The following is a 12,366-nucleotide window of genomic DNA, read 5'->3' as shown; positions in this document are numbered from 1 at the left end:
TCCCACCATCAGTGTATGAGTGTACCTTAAATCCAGCATCCTTGCCAACATTTATTGTTGTTTGTATTTTTTTTTTTTCAGTATTTTTTAGTTGTAGGTGGACACAATACCTTTATTTTATTTTTATGTGGTGCTGAGGACTGAATCTGGTGCCTCACATGTGCTAGGCAGGTGCTCTACCATTAAGCTATAACCCCAGCCCATTGTTGTTTATGTTCTTGGTAATTGCCATTCTGATTGGAGTGAGATGAAATCTTAGAGTAGTTTTGATTTGCATTTCTGTATTTGCTAGAGACGTTGAATATTTTTTCACATATTTCTTGATCAATTGTATTTCTTCTGTGAAGTGTCTGTTCAGATCATTAGCTCATTTTTTAATTGGGTTATTTGTTTTTTGGTGTTAAGGTTTTTGAGTTCTTCATATATCCTGGAGATTAATGCTGTATCTGAGGTGCATGTGGTAAAGATTTTCTCCCATTCTGTAGGCTCTTTCTTCATGTTATTGTATTTTTTGCTGTGAAACAGCTTTTTAGTTTGATTCCATCCCATTTATTGATTTTTGATTTTACTTCTTGCACTGTTGGTTCCTAAGCCAACATGATGAAGCAACACCCATTTGTTGAAGAGTCTGTCTTTTCTCCAGATGTTTGTTTTGGGTGACTTTGTCAATCATGAGATAACGGTATTTATGTGGTTTGTCTCTGTGTCTTTTATTTTGTACCAATGATCTCTGGTCCAGAATTTTGCTGGTGTGACTAAATGACCCAACCAGCACAACTGTAAAGGATGGAAGGTCTATTTGAGGGCTCATGGTTTCAGAGATCCTAGTCCATACAAGGCAGCTTCATTCCTCAGGGGTCAAGGTGAGGCTGAACATCATAGTGGATGAGTGTGTTAGAGGGAAGCAGCTCACATCATCAGGAAGCAGAGAGAGAGACAGTGACTGAGACTTCACTCTCTAGACACAAAATATATATCCCATAACCACACCCCCAATGAACCACTCCCTCCAACCACACCCAACCTGCCTCCAATTACCACTGGTTAATCCCATCAGGGATCAGTTCACTGATTAGGTTAATACTCTCAAAATCCAGTCATTTCTCCTCCGAATCTTCTTGCATTGTCTCGCATATGAACTTTTGTGGGTACGTATCATATCCAAACCATAACATTCTCCATATCTGTTTTGGTGCAGTACCATGCTGTTTTGTTACTATGACTCTGTAGTATAATTTGAATTCTGGTATTGTAATGTCTCACGCTTCACACTTCTTGCTAAGGATTTTTTTGGCTATATTGGGTCTTGTACTTTTCAAAATGAATTTCATTATTGCTTATTCTAATTCTATGAGGAATGTGTTTGGAATTTTAAATGGAATTGTATTAAATCTGTATAGTGCTTTGGTAGTCTGGCCATATGGTAGTGTTCATTCTTCCTATCCAAGAGCATGAGAGATCTTTCCATTTTCTAAGGTCTTCTTTAAATTTCTTTCTGTAGTTTTCATTGTAGAGATCTTTCACCACTTTTGTTAGATTTATTCCCCCACCCCACCTCCTTCTTTTAGGCTATTGTGAATGGAATAGTTTTCCTAATTTCTCTTACAGTGGATACATCACTTATTTATAGGAACACATTTAATTTATGGGAGTTAATTTTATATCCTGTTTGCTGAATTCATTTTCGAATTCTAGAAGTTTTATGGTGTAATTTTTGAAGCTTCTAAATATAGAATCATGTCATTGACAAATAATGACTGTTTGAGTTCTTTTCTTTTCGTATCCCTTTAATTCCTTTAATTTCTTTCTTTTGTCTAATTGCTCTGGCTAGTTTCCAGGACTGTTGAATAAAAGTGGTGATAGAGGGCTGGGGTTGTGGCTCAGTGGTAGAGTGCTTGCCTAGCATGTGTGAGGCACTGGGTTCAATTCTCAGCACCATATATCAATAAATGAATAAAATAAAGTTCTGTCAACATCTTAAAAAATACTGTAAAAACCAAAAGTGGTGATAGAGGGCATCCTTGTCTTGCTGCAGTTCTAAGAGGCAATGCTTTCCAGTTTTTCTCCATTTAGTATGATGTTGGCCTTGGGCTTAGCATTGATAACTTTTATAATATTGAGGTATGTTCCTACTGTCCCTAGTTTTCTAGTGTTTTGAACATGAAGTGGTGCTGTACTTTGTCAAATGCTTATTCTGCATCTGTTGAGATGACTATATGATTCACAGCATTATGGCTATTGATTGATGCCTGGAATGAACCCCAGTTGATTGTGGTACACTATCTTTTTAATATGTTTTTGAGTGCAATTTGCCAGTGTTTTGTTACATTTTTTGCATCTATGTTCATCAGGGATATTCATCTGAAGTTTTCTTTCCTTGATTTGTCTTTGTTACGTTTTGATATGAGGGTTAGTTTTATAGGATGTTTGAAAGAGTTCTCACCTTTTCTATTTCATGGAATAATTTGAGAAGAATTGGTGTTAATTCTTCCTTGAAGGTCTTGTAGAATTCTGCAGTGAATCCATCTGGTCCTGGACTTTTCTTAGTTGGCAGACTTTTGATGGCATCTTCCAGTTCATTGATTGTAATTGATCTCTTTCAGTTTGTATGTCCTTCGGATTCAGTTTGGGCAGGTCATATGTCTCCAGTAATTTGTTGATGACTTCAAGATTTTAAAGAACCATCTTTTTGTTTTGTTGACTTTTTGAATTGTTTCTTTTGTTTCTGTTTTCTTTGACTTCAGCTCTGATTTTAATTATTTCCTGTCTTCAGCTCTTGATGTTGATTTGTTCTTCTTTTTCCAGGGCTTTGCAATACACTATTAGGTCATTTGCTAGTTTACTTTGTCTTCCTTTAATGATTGAGCCCAATGCAGTGAACTTTTCCTCTTAGCACTGCCTTCATGGTGTCCCAGAGATTTTGATATGTTGTATTGGTATTCTTACTTACCTCTAAGTCTTTTTAAAATTTCCTTCCTGATTTCTTCTGCTATCCATTGTTCATTCAGTAGCATATTATTTAGTCTCCAGCTGTTAGAGTAGCTTCTATTTTTTATTTTGTTGTTGATTTATAATTTTATTCCATTATGATCTGATAAAATGCAAGGTATTATCTGTCTTTTGTATTTACTAAGAATTGCTTTGTGATATAAGATATGGTCTGTTTTAGAGAATGATCTGTGTGCTGCTGAGATTAAAGTTTATTCATTCATTGATGGATGAAATATTCTGTATATGTCCATTAAGTCTAAACCATTGATCATATTATTTAGTTCTTTAGTTTCTTTGTTAAGTTTTTGTTTGGAAGTTCTATCCGTAGTGAAAGAGGTGTGTTAATGTCACCCAGTATTGTTGGATTATGCTCTATTTGATTCCTGAAATTCAGAAGGGATTTTAATGTACATAGATGCTCTATAATTGGGGGCATCAATATTATGATTTTTATGACCTGCTGTTGTATAACTACCTTTTTTGTCCCTTCTGCTTAACTTTGGCTTAAAGTCCACTTTATCTGATACGAGGATGGGAAACCCTTGCTTGTTTATGCAGTCCTTGGGAGTGATATGCTTTTTAAGTCAACTTCAGTCTGTGAGCATCTTTCCCTTGAGGTGAGTCTCTTGGAGACAGGATATTATTCTCTTGCATTTCTCTCACACTTTCAAAATTCTAGCCTTATTTTGTATGCTAGGCATTTTCATTATAATATGCCTTGATATGGGTCTCTTGAAATTTGGAAAATTTGGTGTCCTGTAAGTCTGGTTTTTTAATCTAATGTGCTAGTCTACAGTGTATGTCTTTTTATTGATGAATTTAGGCTATTAACATTCAAGGTTTTATTGACATATAATTTGTATTCCCACTTATTCTTACTTCTAGTTTTTAATTTGAATTAGTTTCTCATTTGATTGACTATTCCTTTAGTGTAGTTCCTTTGTTTGCTGCACCCCCTCCCCCTGTTTTCTTCCCATTTCAGCTTCATGAAATATTTTGTTGAGAATATTCTGAAGGGCAGGCTTTCTGGTTGTGAATTCTTTTAACTTTCATTTTTCATGGAAGTTTTTTATTTCATCTTCAAATCTGAAGCTTAATTTTGCTGGATATAGGATTCTTGGTTGACATCCATTTTTTTTTTCAGAGCTTTCTGTATGTTATGCCAGGACCTCCTAGCATTGGATTGAGAAATTAGCTTAGATCTGTATTGGTTTCTTCCTATGCATAATCTGATATTTTCTCTCACACTTTCAAAATTCTAGCCTTATTTTGTATGCTCGGCATTTTCATTATAATATGCCTTGATGTGGGTCTCTTGTAATTTTGCACATTTGGTGTCCTGTAAGTCTCTTGTATTTGATTTTCCATCTATCCTGATAAATCTTAAATTTGGTCTTTTTGTGTTATCTCATAATCCTTAGAAGTTCTGTTCATGGTTTCTTACCAACTTCTCTCTCTATTCAATTCTATTTTCTTTCTTTTTTTTTTTTTTTTTTTTTGCGGTACTGGGGATTTGAACCCAGGGCCTTATGCTTGCAAGGCAAGCACTCTACCAACTGAGCTATATCCCCAGTCCTCAACTCTATTTTCAAGATTATATATTTTGTCTTTATTACCGGAAGTTCAGTCTTCAGTTTTGGTCTAGTCTGTTGATGATGCTTTCCATTGAATTTATAATTTGGTTTTTGTTTCCTTCATTTCGAGGACTTCTGCTCCTCCCCTTCCCCCAGTATCTCTGTCTCTTTATTGAACCAATCTTTTGCTTCCTGTGTTTTGTCTTTGGTTTCATTCCTTATACCATCCTTTACTTCACAGATCAGTTTAACTATGTACATTCTAAACTCTTTCTCTGCCATTTATTCCACTGTAGTGTATATAGATTGAGTTATTAGAGTGTCTTGGTTTGCTTGGTGATTTATTCTCTTTCTTTTTCATATTGTTTGTGTGCCTACCTACCAAGTGGTATGGATATGAGACAGTAGAGTTTCTACCCTGTGGACTTACGGTGTCCCTGAAGGTTTCCATTACCTTACTGTTTAGCAATGTAAATGGGAGACAAATAACAATGATAACCAAAGCTAGCAATATACAGCATTAAAGATATAGTCCTACTATGATGTCTAAAATGTTAATTATCACAATAAACAGAAGTGATATGATTATTTATTGCCTATAATAAAAACAGCAAGTTTGCAAAAGGGTTTACAATTTCAAATGGTGAACAGGAGAGAACAGAAGTGATACAGGATCTGATGAATATGAGGGAGTAAAGAGAGAAGTAAAAGGTTAAAGGAAAATGAAAGAACAATAGAGATTGGCTATTATAAAAAGAAAAGAAAATCAAGGTAACAGGTAGAAGAAGAAATGTAAGTATACATATGCACATATATATTTAAAGTAAAATATTTAAAAATTAAAAAATAAAAATAAAAGAATACAAAACAAAACTAAAGTATATTAATGAAACATCCCAGTTCACAAAAAACTAATCCATGAGAATAACTGGCTTCAGAAATGCTAGAATTGAGGACTTGGTTTATGGCTCAGTGATAAAGTGCTTGGCACTTGTGAGGCACTGGGTTCAATTCTCAGCTCCACGTGAAAGTAAATAAGTAGAAAGAAAATATTGTGTCCATCTACAACTAAAAAAATTTTTTTTTAGGTCTGGGGATACAGCTCAGCTGGTAGAGTGCTTGCCTCACGAGCACAAGGCCCTGGGTTAATCACCAGAACTGCCAAAAAAAATTTTAATCCTAGAAATGAGAAAAAAAAATTAAAATGTACTAAATGTTCAGGTACCATCAAGGTCACAATTAAACAGTGAAAAAGAATTTAGAAAAGGAATAAAAATCTTGGTGAAATATTAAAGATTTCTGTTTTTTTGGAGTTCAAAGTATTGTAAACTTTGCATCTGAGCAGTTTTAGATAGGGTCATCTGGAACATGATGCTCTACCCTCTACCCTCTGAATGACTGGAGTGAGAGGTAATCTTATAGATGGAATTCCTAGATGCAGGGTTTAGGCTTAGGTAGGCGCCAGGCTTTTTCCTGAATGCCAGTTGGTCTGGAGATTTGAAATCAGAGCTCCTCCAGCACCTAATACTTGCTGGTTCATGCTGGATTTCACCAGGGATAATGGTGTGGTTGGGGGCCAAATTCTTAAGCTCCTTCCCTTCCTATTTCCCAGCCAAATGAGTCTCTCCCAGCAAGTTTTTGCAAGCATTTGAATTGGAGGGGTACAGCTGGGTGGGTTTATGCAAAAAGTTGTCCCCTGTGTTAACCTCTGTCCACATTTGATTTTTCTCCTGGTCACTTAAGCACACTGTGTCATGCAATGTATGTTTACGGGGCCTGTATTTTGGGCCAAACTCAGGTTTGCAGGAATCAGCTTACTTAGCTGGCAGTCCCTGCACTATGGCTGCAAAATATTTCCTTCCTTTGTCCTTCATATGCCACCTGGAGAGTTAGTGTCTTCTTTCCCTGCACACGGATATTAATGCAGCGATTCTTTCAGGTTTGTTGAGCAATGCCCTTGGTCTCTAAACGCTCCGTACCCAGACTTGCCTTGGGCCTCCCAAAAATGTGGACTTCTTTAATTCCATTATCCCTCCACTGTGCTCATGGAGGGACAACTCTGGCTGGTGCTTTCCCTTTTCTCCCCATAAGTAGGATACTGATGATGGGTTTGTCCCTGTATAGTCTTTATTATGCTGAGGTATGATCTATCTGTACATAATCTGTACAGGACTTTAGAATGAAGGTGTGTTAAATTTTTAAAAAATATTTTTTAGTTGTCATTGGACCTTTGTTTTACTTATTTATATGTGGTGCTGAGAATCGCACATGCTAGGCCCGCACTCTACCACTGAGCCACAACCATCTGAGATGTTAAATTTTATCAGATCCTTTTTCTGCATTTGTTGAGATGGTCATGTAATTTTTATCCCTGGCTGTATTTATTTGCTATATTACATTTATCGTTTTGTATGTCTTTGACCATTCCTTGCATCCTTGGAATAAAACCAATTTGATCATGATGTATGGTTTTTTAAAATGTGCTACTGAATTCAATTTGCAAATATTTTGTGAAAGTTTTTTTCATCTGTGTTCATTGGTAATCTTGGTTTATAGATTTGTTTGTTGTTTTTCTTTTTTTCTTTTCCTTTCTTCTTTTATTTGTTGTTGTGTCCTTATCAGGCTTTGGCAGGAAGGTAAAACTGGCTTTATAGAATGAGTTTTCTATGTTATTTGGTGGGATAGTTTGAGAAGCATTGTTATTAGTTCTTGAAAAGTGTGGTAAAATTCAAAAGTGAATCCATGTGGTCCTGGCTTTTTTCTTTTATTGTTGAGAAACTTTATTGCTGCTTCAATTTCATTCCTTTTTATTTTTATTTTTTAAATCTTTACAGGTTTTTTTTTTTTTTTTTTAATATCCTTTTGGTTCCATTTTTGGTAGCTCATATGCATCTAAAAATTTGTCCATTTTGGGTTTAGATCTTCCAATGGATTGAAATACTACTTTTCAAAATATTCTCTAGGATTATGTGGATTTCTGTTGCATTTGTTCTAATTGTCCCTTAGAATTTTTTTTTTTCATTTTAGAAGGACACAATATCTTTATTCTATTGATTTAACTTATTTATTTATTATGTGGTGGTGCTGAGGATCAAACCCAGTGCCTCACACATTCGAGGCAAGCACTTTACCACCAAGCTTCAGTCTGAGCCCCTAATTGTCCCTTTTTACTTCTAAATTTATTATTAGGTCTATTCTCTCTTTGGGTTAATTTGGCTGGAGATTTGTCAGTCTTGTGTTACTGATTTTTTTGAAAATAATATCTTTAATGATAAAAATTCTTAACAAACTAGGTATTGAAGGAATACATCTCAACACAATAAAGACTATGTGTACTAAATCTGCAGCTACCATCATACTGAATAATGAAAAACTGAGTTCTTTTTGAATAATCAGAAACATGACAAGAATGCAGACTATATTCTAGTTACCGAGAAGAATAAGGGAAGAAAAAAAAAAATACAGCTATCTAATTTAGAAAGGAAGAAAGAAAAAATTGTTTGCAGGTGACATGATTTTTTTTTTTTCTTTACAGACTGATTTTGATTCTTTGTACACAAATGGGGTACAACTTTTCCTTTCTATAGTTGTACATGATGTAGAGTCTCACACTACTTATATAATTATACATGTGCATAGGGTAATGCTGTCTCATTCCACCATCTTTCATAACTCCACCCCATACCCCCTCTCATTTCCCTCTACATAATCCAGAGTTCCTCCATTCTTTTCTTACCCTCCCCCATTATTTATCATCATCCACTTATCAGGGAAAACATTTGACTTTGGTTTTTTGTGATTGACTTATTTCACTTAGCATGATTCTCCAATTCCATCCATTCACCTGCAGATGCCATAGTTTTATTCTTCTTTATGACTGAGTAATATTCCATTGTGCATATATACCACAGTTTCTTTATCCAGTAGTCATTAAAGAGCATCTAGGTTGGTTCCACAATGTAGCTATTGTGAATTGAGCTGCTTGTAAACATTGATGTGGCTGCTTTACTGTTGTATGCTGATTTTAAGTCCTCAAAGAGCTTATTATTTCATTAATTCTTTGAATCTTCACTTTGTTCCTATCCTTCAGTGGAACTTAGTAATACTGTGTGCTTTGTGGTCATCCTTCCAGACAACCTCTTTTATTGTGGGTTTGCTGATACTTTGCTGTTTCATGGTGGGTTCATTTTGATATTTGTGTTTCTCTTACAAATATTTTGATGTCACAGTGTATCATAGTATTGTATCATAGTGTCCTCATAATGCTTTTCAGTTTTGTGAGGTCAGTCCTTATATCTCTCACTTTAATTTGTGATCATTTCCTTTTCCTTTTCTTTTTTTCTTTTGGTCATTCGCCTTAGATTTGTAAACTTTACTGATCAAATTTAGTTTCAAAGTCTCAAGTTTAGTTTCCTTGATACTGTTATTTTCTGACTGTTTCAATTTTCTCTATTGTAATATTTGCTGCTTCTGGCTTTGTATTTAGTGTTTTCCAAATTTTTTTTTTTGTTTTGTTTTTTATTTTTATCTTTGGCAATGTAAAGTTAAGGCATTTGAGTCTTCTGTTCATTCTTATTTATGTTGTATTTTTTATTTCATTTATCTGTTTTCTAATTTGGCTTTTGCTTTGAGTTATTACTCATTAAGTGTGAATTGTTTAATTTGCACTTATTTGTAATTTTCTTACAGTTCTCTATTACTGACTTCATTGTGGGTGGCAAAGATAATCTGTATTATTTTAATGTTTTAAAATTCATTGGATGAACTGTATTCTAGGGACTATTTCATGTGTAGTTGGAGGGAAATGTATCCTACTTTTGTAACCATTGGTGTAGTTGTGTTTATATTTTTCAAGTTCTGAAATACTCATTATTGAAAATGGGATTTGATGTCTTCACCTATGATTATAAGACATTTTCTCCTTTTGTTTTGTCATGTTGTCATCTATCTTGGGATTTTTGTTTGATATGTGTATGTTTATGATATGTAATTTTTTAAACATTCATGAATTGACTCGTTTAAAATTAGTCTTATGATGTCCTTTTTTACCTTTTTTTTAACTTAAAGTTAATTTTCTTTTATACTGATGATGTTGTTACTCTTTTTGTTCCTTTTAATGTGGAGTGTTTTTTCCCCTTTCCCTTTGTATTTTCTCTCTATTCGTGTCTTTACACTTGAACTGTCTTTTGTAGACAGCATAAAATTAGAACTTGTTTTTATCCTTCCTTCTAACTGTCTTTGAGTGGATAATTTAGTCCTCTTACCTTTAAAATAATAAGAAAGGGGCATCCTTCTATTTTGCTGTTTGTTTTCTTATCTCTTCATACTTTTTTTGGTCTCTTATTTCTCTTCAGTTTTTGTTTTTGTGTTTGATATTTTGTAGTGTTTATTTTGATTCCACCCTGTCCTTTTCTTTTTTTGTTGTATTGGGATGGCTTTAGCATGATCCTGAGGTTTTTTTTTTTTTAACAACAGTTTGAATTGGTACAAACTTAAGAGGCATAGATAATTTTTCTTTGTAGATTTATTCTTCTTTATGTCATTATTATCTTTAAATATTTGTTAGCATGTTTATAATTATTGTTTTGCATATTTCTCTTCAATTATATAGGGAGGAAAAAAGAGTCACAAACCAAAAATAGCTAATACTGGCATTTTAATTTTCTGTTTAGCTGCTTTCTTTAGATTACATTCTTTGTTCACAGAACTTTGAGTTCCTCTGTAGTGTCCTTTCATTCAGTCTGAAGGATTTGTTATACCTTTGCTCATAGACCACATCTACTTTATCTTGATAGTTCTAAATGTCTCCCTTACGTTTTTTTTTTGTTTTTTTTTTTTTTGGCACCAGAAATCATCCTAATTCTTGAAGGATAGTTTTGCCACTTGTAGAATTCTTGTCTTACTGTGTTTATTTTTTATTTGCACCATTTAAAATATGACATTACATTGTTTTCTATACTTCATAGTTTCTAATGAGCAGCATAGTTATGCTGCCTTTAATATTCTTTTTGTTCTTCATTATTAAGATACCTTATGTGTCTTAAAATATTATCTTGTTGCTTGTCCTTCTTTGGATGGAACTTTTAAAATATAGAGATTGCATCTCATCACATTTTTAAATTTGCCTTTTTAAAAACATGTCCTTATTAAATGCAGTATCATCTTACATAGGGAAATTCATTTTGATATAATTGTACAAGCGTGTAATATAATTTGATCCATGTCAATCCCAAGTGCTTCCTCTTTTCCTTTTCTCTTTCCTTCCTCTGTTTTGCTTCTTTACTCTACTGGTCTTCCTTCTATTCATTTTGTTTTTTTCTTATTTGATATTTTATAAATATACATCAATGTGGAATTCACTGTAGTATATTCATGTTTTCAGCCTGATTAGTTACCATTTTTTTATTCTCATGTTTTCAGTCTGTTGTTAAATTTGAAATGAGTTGTTTATAAATGGTATTTGATGGGGGTCATGTGTTATTGTATTTTCATTCTCTTTTTCTTTCTTCTTCTTTTTTTTTTTTTTTTTTTGTGGGAAGCGGGGGTAATCACTGGGTCACATCCCAACCCTCTTTTATATTTTATTTAGAGACAGGGTCTTGCTAAGTTGCTTAGAGCCTTGCTGAATAGCTGAGGCTAGCTTTGAACTTATAGTCCTCCTGCCTCAGCCTCCATAGCTGCTGGGATTATAGGTATGGGCCACCTTGTTCGACTTCATTCTGTTTTCTTTTTACATTTGACATGTTTATTGATTGGCGTATTGGGTTTGTGTTTGACTTTTTTTTTTAAACCCTGTCATCATTTTGTGTTCTTGCCTGCCTTAGCTAATTTAGCATTTTAAAAATTGTATATTAATGCATTAATTGTAAAATTAGATTTTTTTACAGCTTTGCAATTTCCTTTGTTCTTCAGTGGCCTTAGGTACCTTATTTGAAATTTTCTTTCATAAGTTTTATGATTAATTAAATTTTTATTTGCACATTAATTTTACAAAATTTAAGACTTTTTCCTTTCACCTTTACTGTTGATTTTAGGGTGTGTGAGTATGCGTGTAGTTGAGATGTATTCATCACCATGTAAGTGGAAGTTGTGAATGTTGAAGATTGTGTCTTTGTTTAGATTGTGGCATGCTTGGGTGACTTTGTGAGAGACATAAAAACAGTTTTATGTACTGCTCTACTTCTTTACTTGTCAGGTGTTATTTAGTCTTTTTACTCAATGGCCTAGTACAATTTATACAGCATTGATTTAATCAAATTGTTCAACCATTTAAAACAATCATGAGTTGACCTTGAAATGATACTTTCTTCCCATTATTGTCCTTTAAAAAAATGTCTAAGCTGCTTAGGTAAATAAAGCCATCATAAGACATTGTTAAGTTTATTTTAAAGATAATACTTCATTTTTCTTAGCTTCTGATGAGAACAAAAATGATTTTCGTTTTATTAGTAGTTTTTGAGGAAGATGAATGACAAAGGGATTCACTTTGAAATTTTCTAAAACCTTAAACATTATAAACATTGTTATATTCTATCAGTGGCTTTAAAGTAACTCATTCATAAACATTTTGGAAGAATATTCCCTAGAACTGTATAGTTTAAAATTGAATTCAGATTCTGCTACTTTTGTTCTCCTCCAAGACTTTGTAAAGGATAGTGACATTTGCTTTATTGCTTAATAAATTAATTATCCTTGTCTTTGAAAGTGTTTCTAGGGTAATTAAGGCATTTTCAGGTACTGTAATCTAGAAATAATATAAAGTATATGAGAGGATATGCATCAGCTATATGCATACTACACC

General features: G+C 33.6%; 1 protein-coding gene across 9 annotated transcripts in view; it reads left to right on the top strand.

The window, feature by feature from the left end:
• LOC124972020 (lysine-specific demethylase 6A) overlaps positions 1-12,366 on the top strand; it is a 220,392-nt gene that overhangs the window by 122,650 nt on the left and 85,376 nt on the right. The gene's annotated exons all lie outside the window — the stretch shown is intronic.

This window comes from Sciurus carolinensis, chromosome X (genome assembly GCF_902686445.1).
Source record: "Sciurus carolinensis chromosome X, mSciCar1.2, whole genome shotgun sequence".
In the NCBI taxonomy this organism is placed as follows: domain Eukaryota; kingdom Metazoa; phylum Chordata; class Mammalia; order Rodentia; family Sciuridae; genus Sciurus; species Sciurus carolinensis.
The sequence above is the reverse complement of the archived record's forward strand: the minus strand, read 5'-3'. Positions and strand labels throughout refer to the sequence as shown.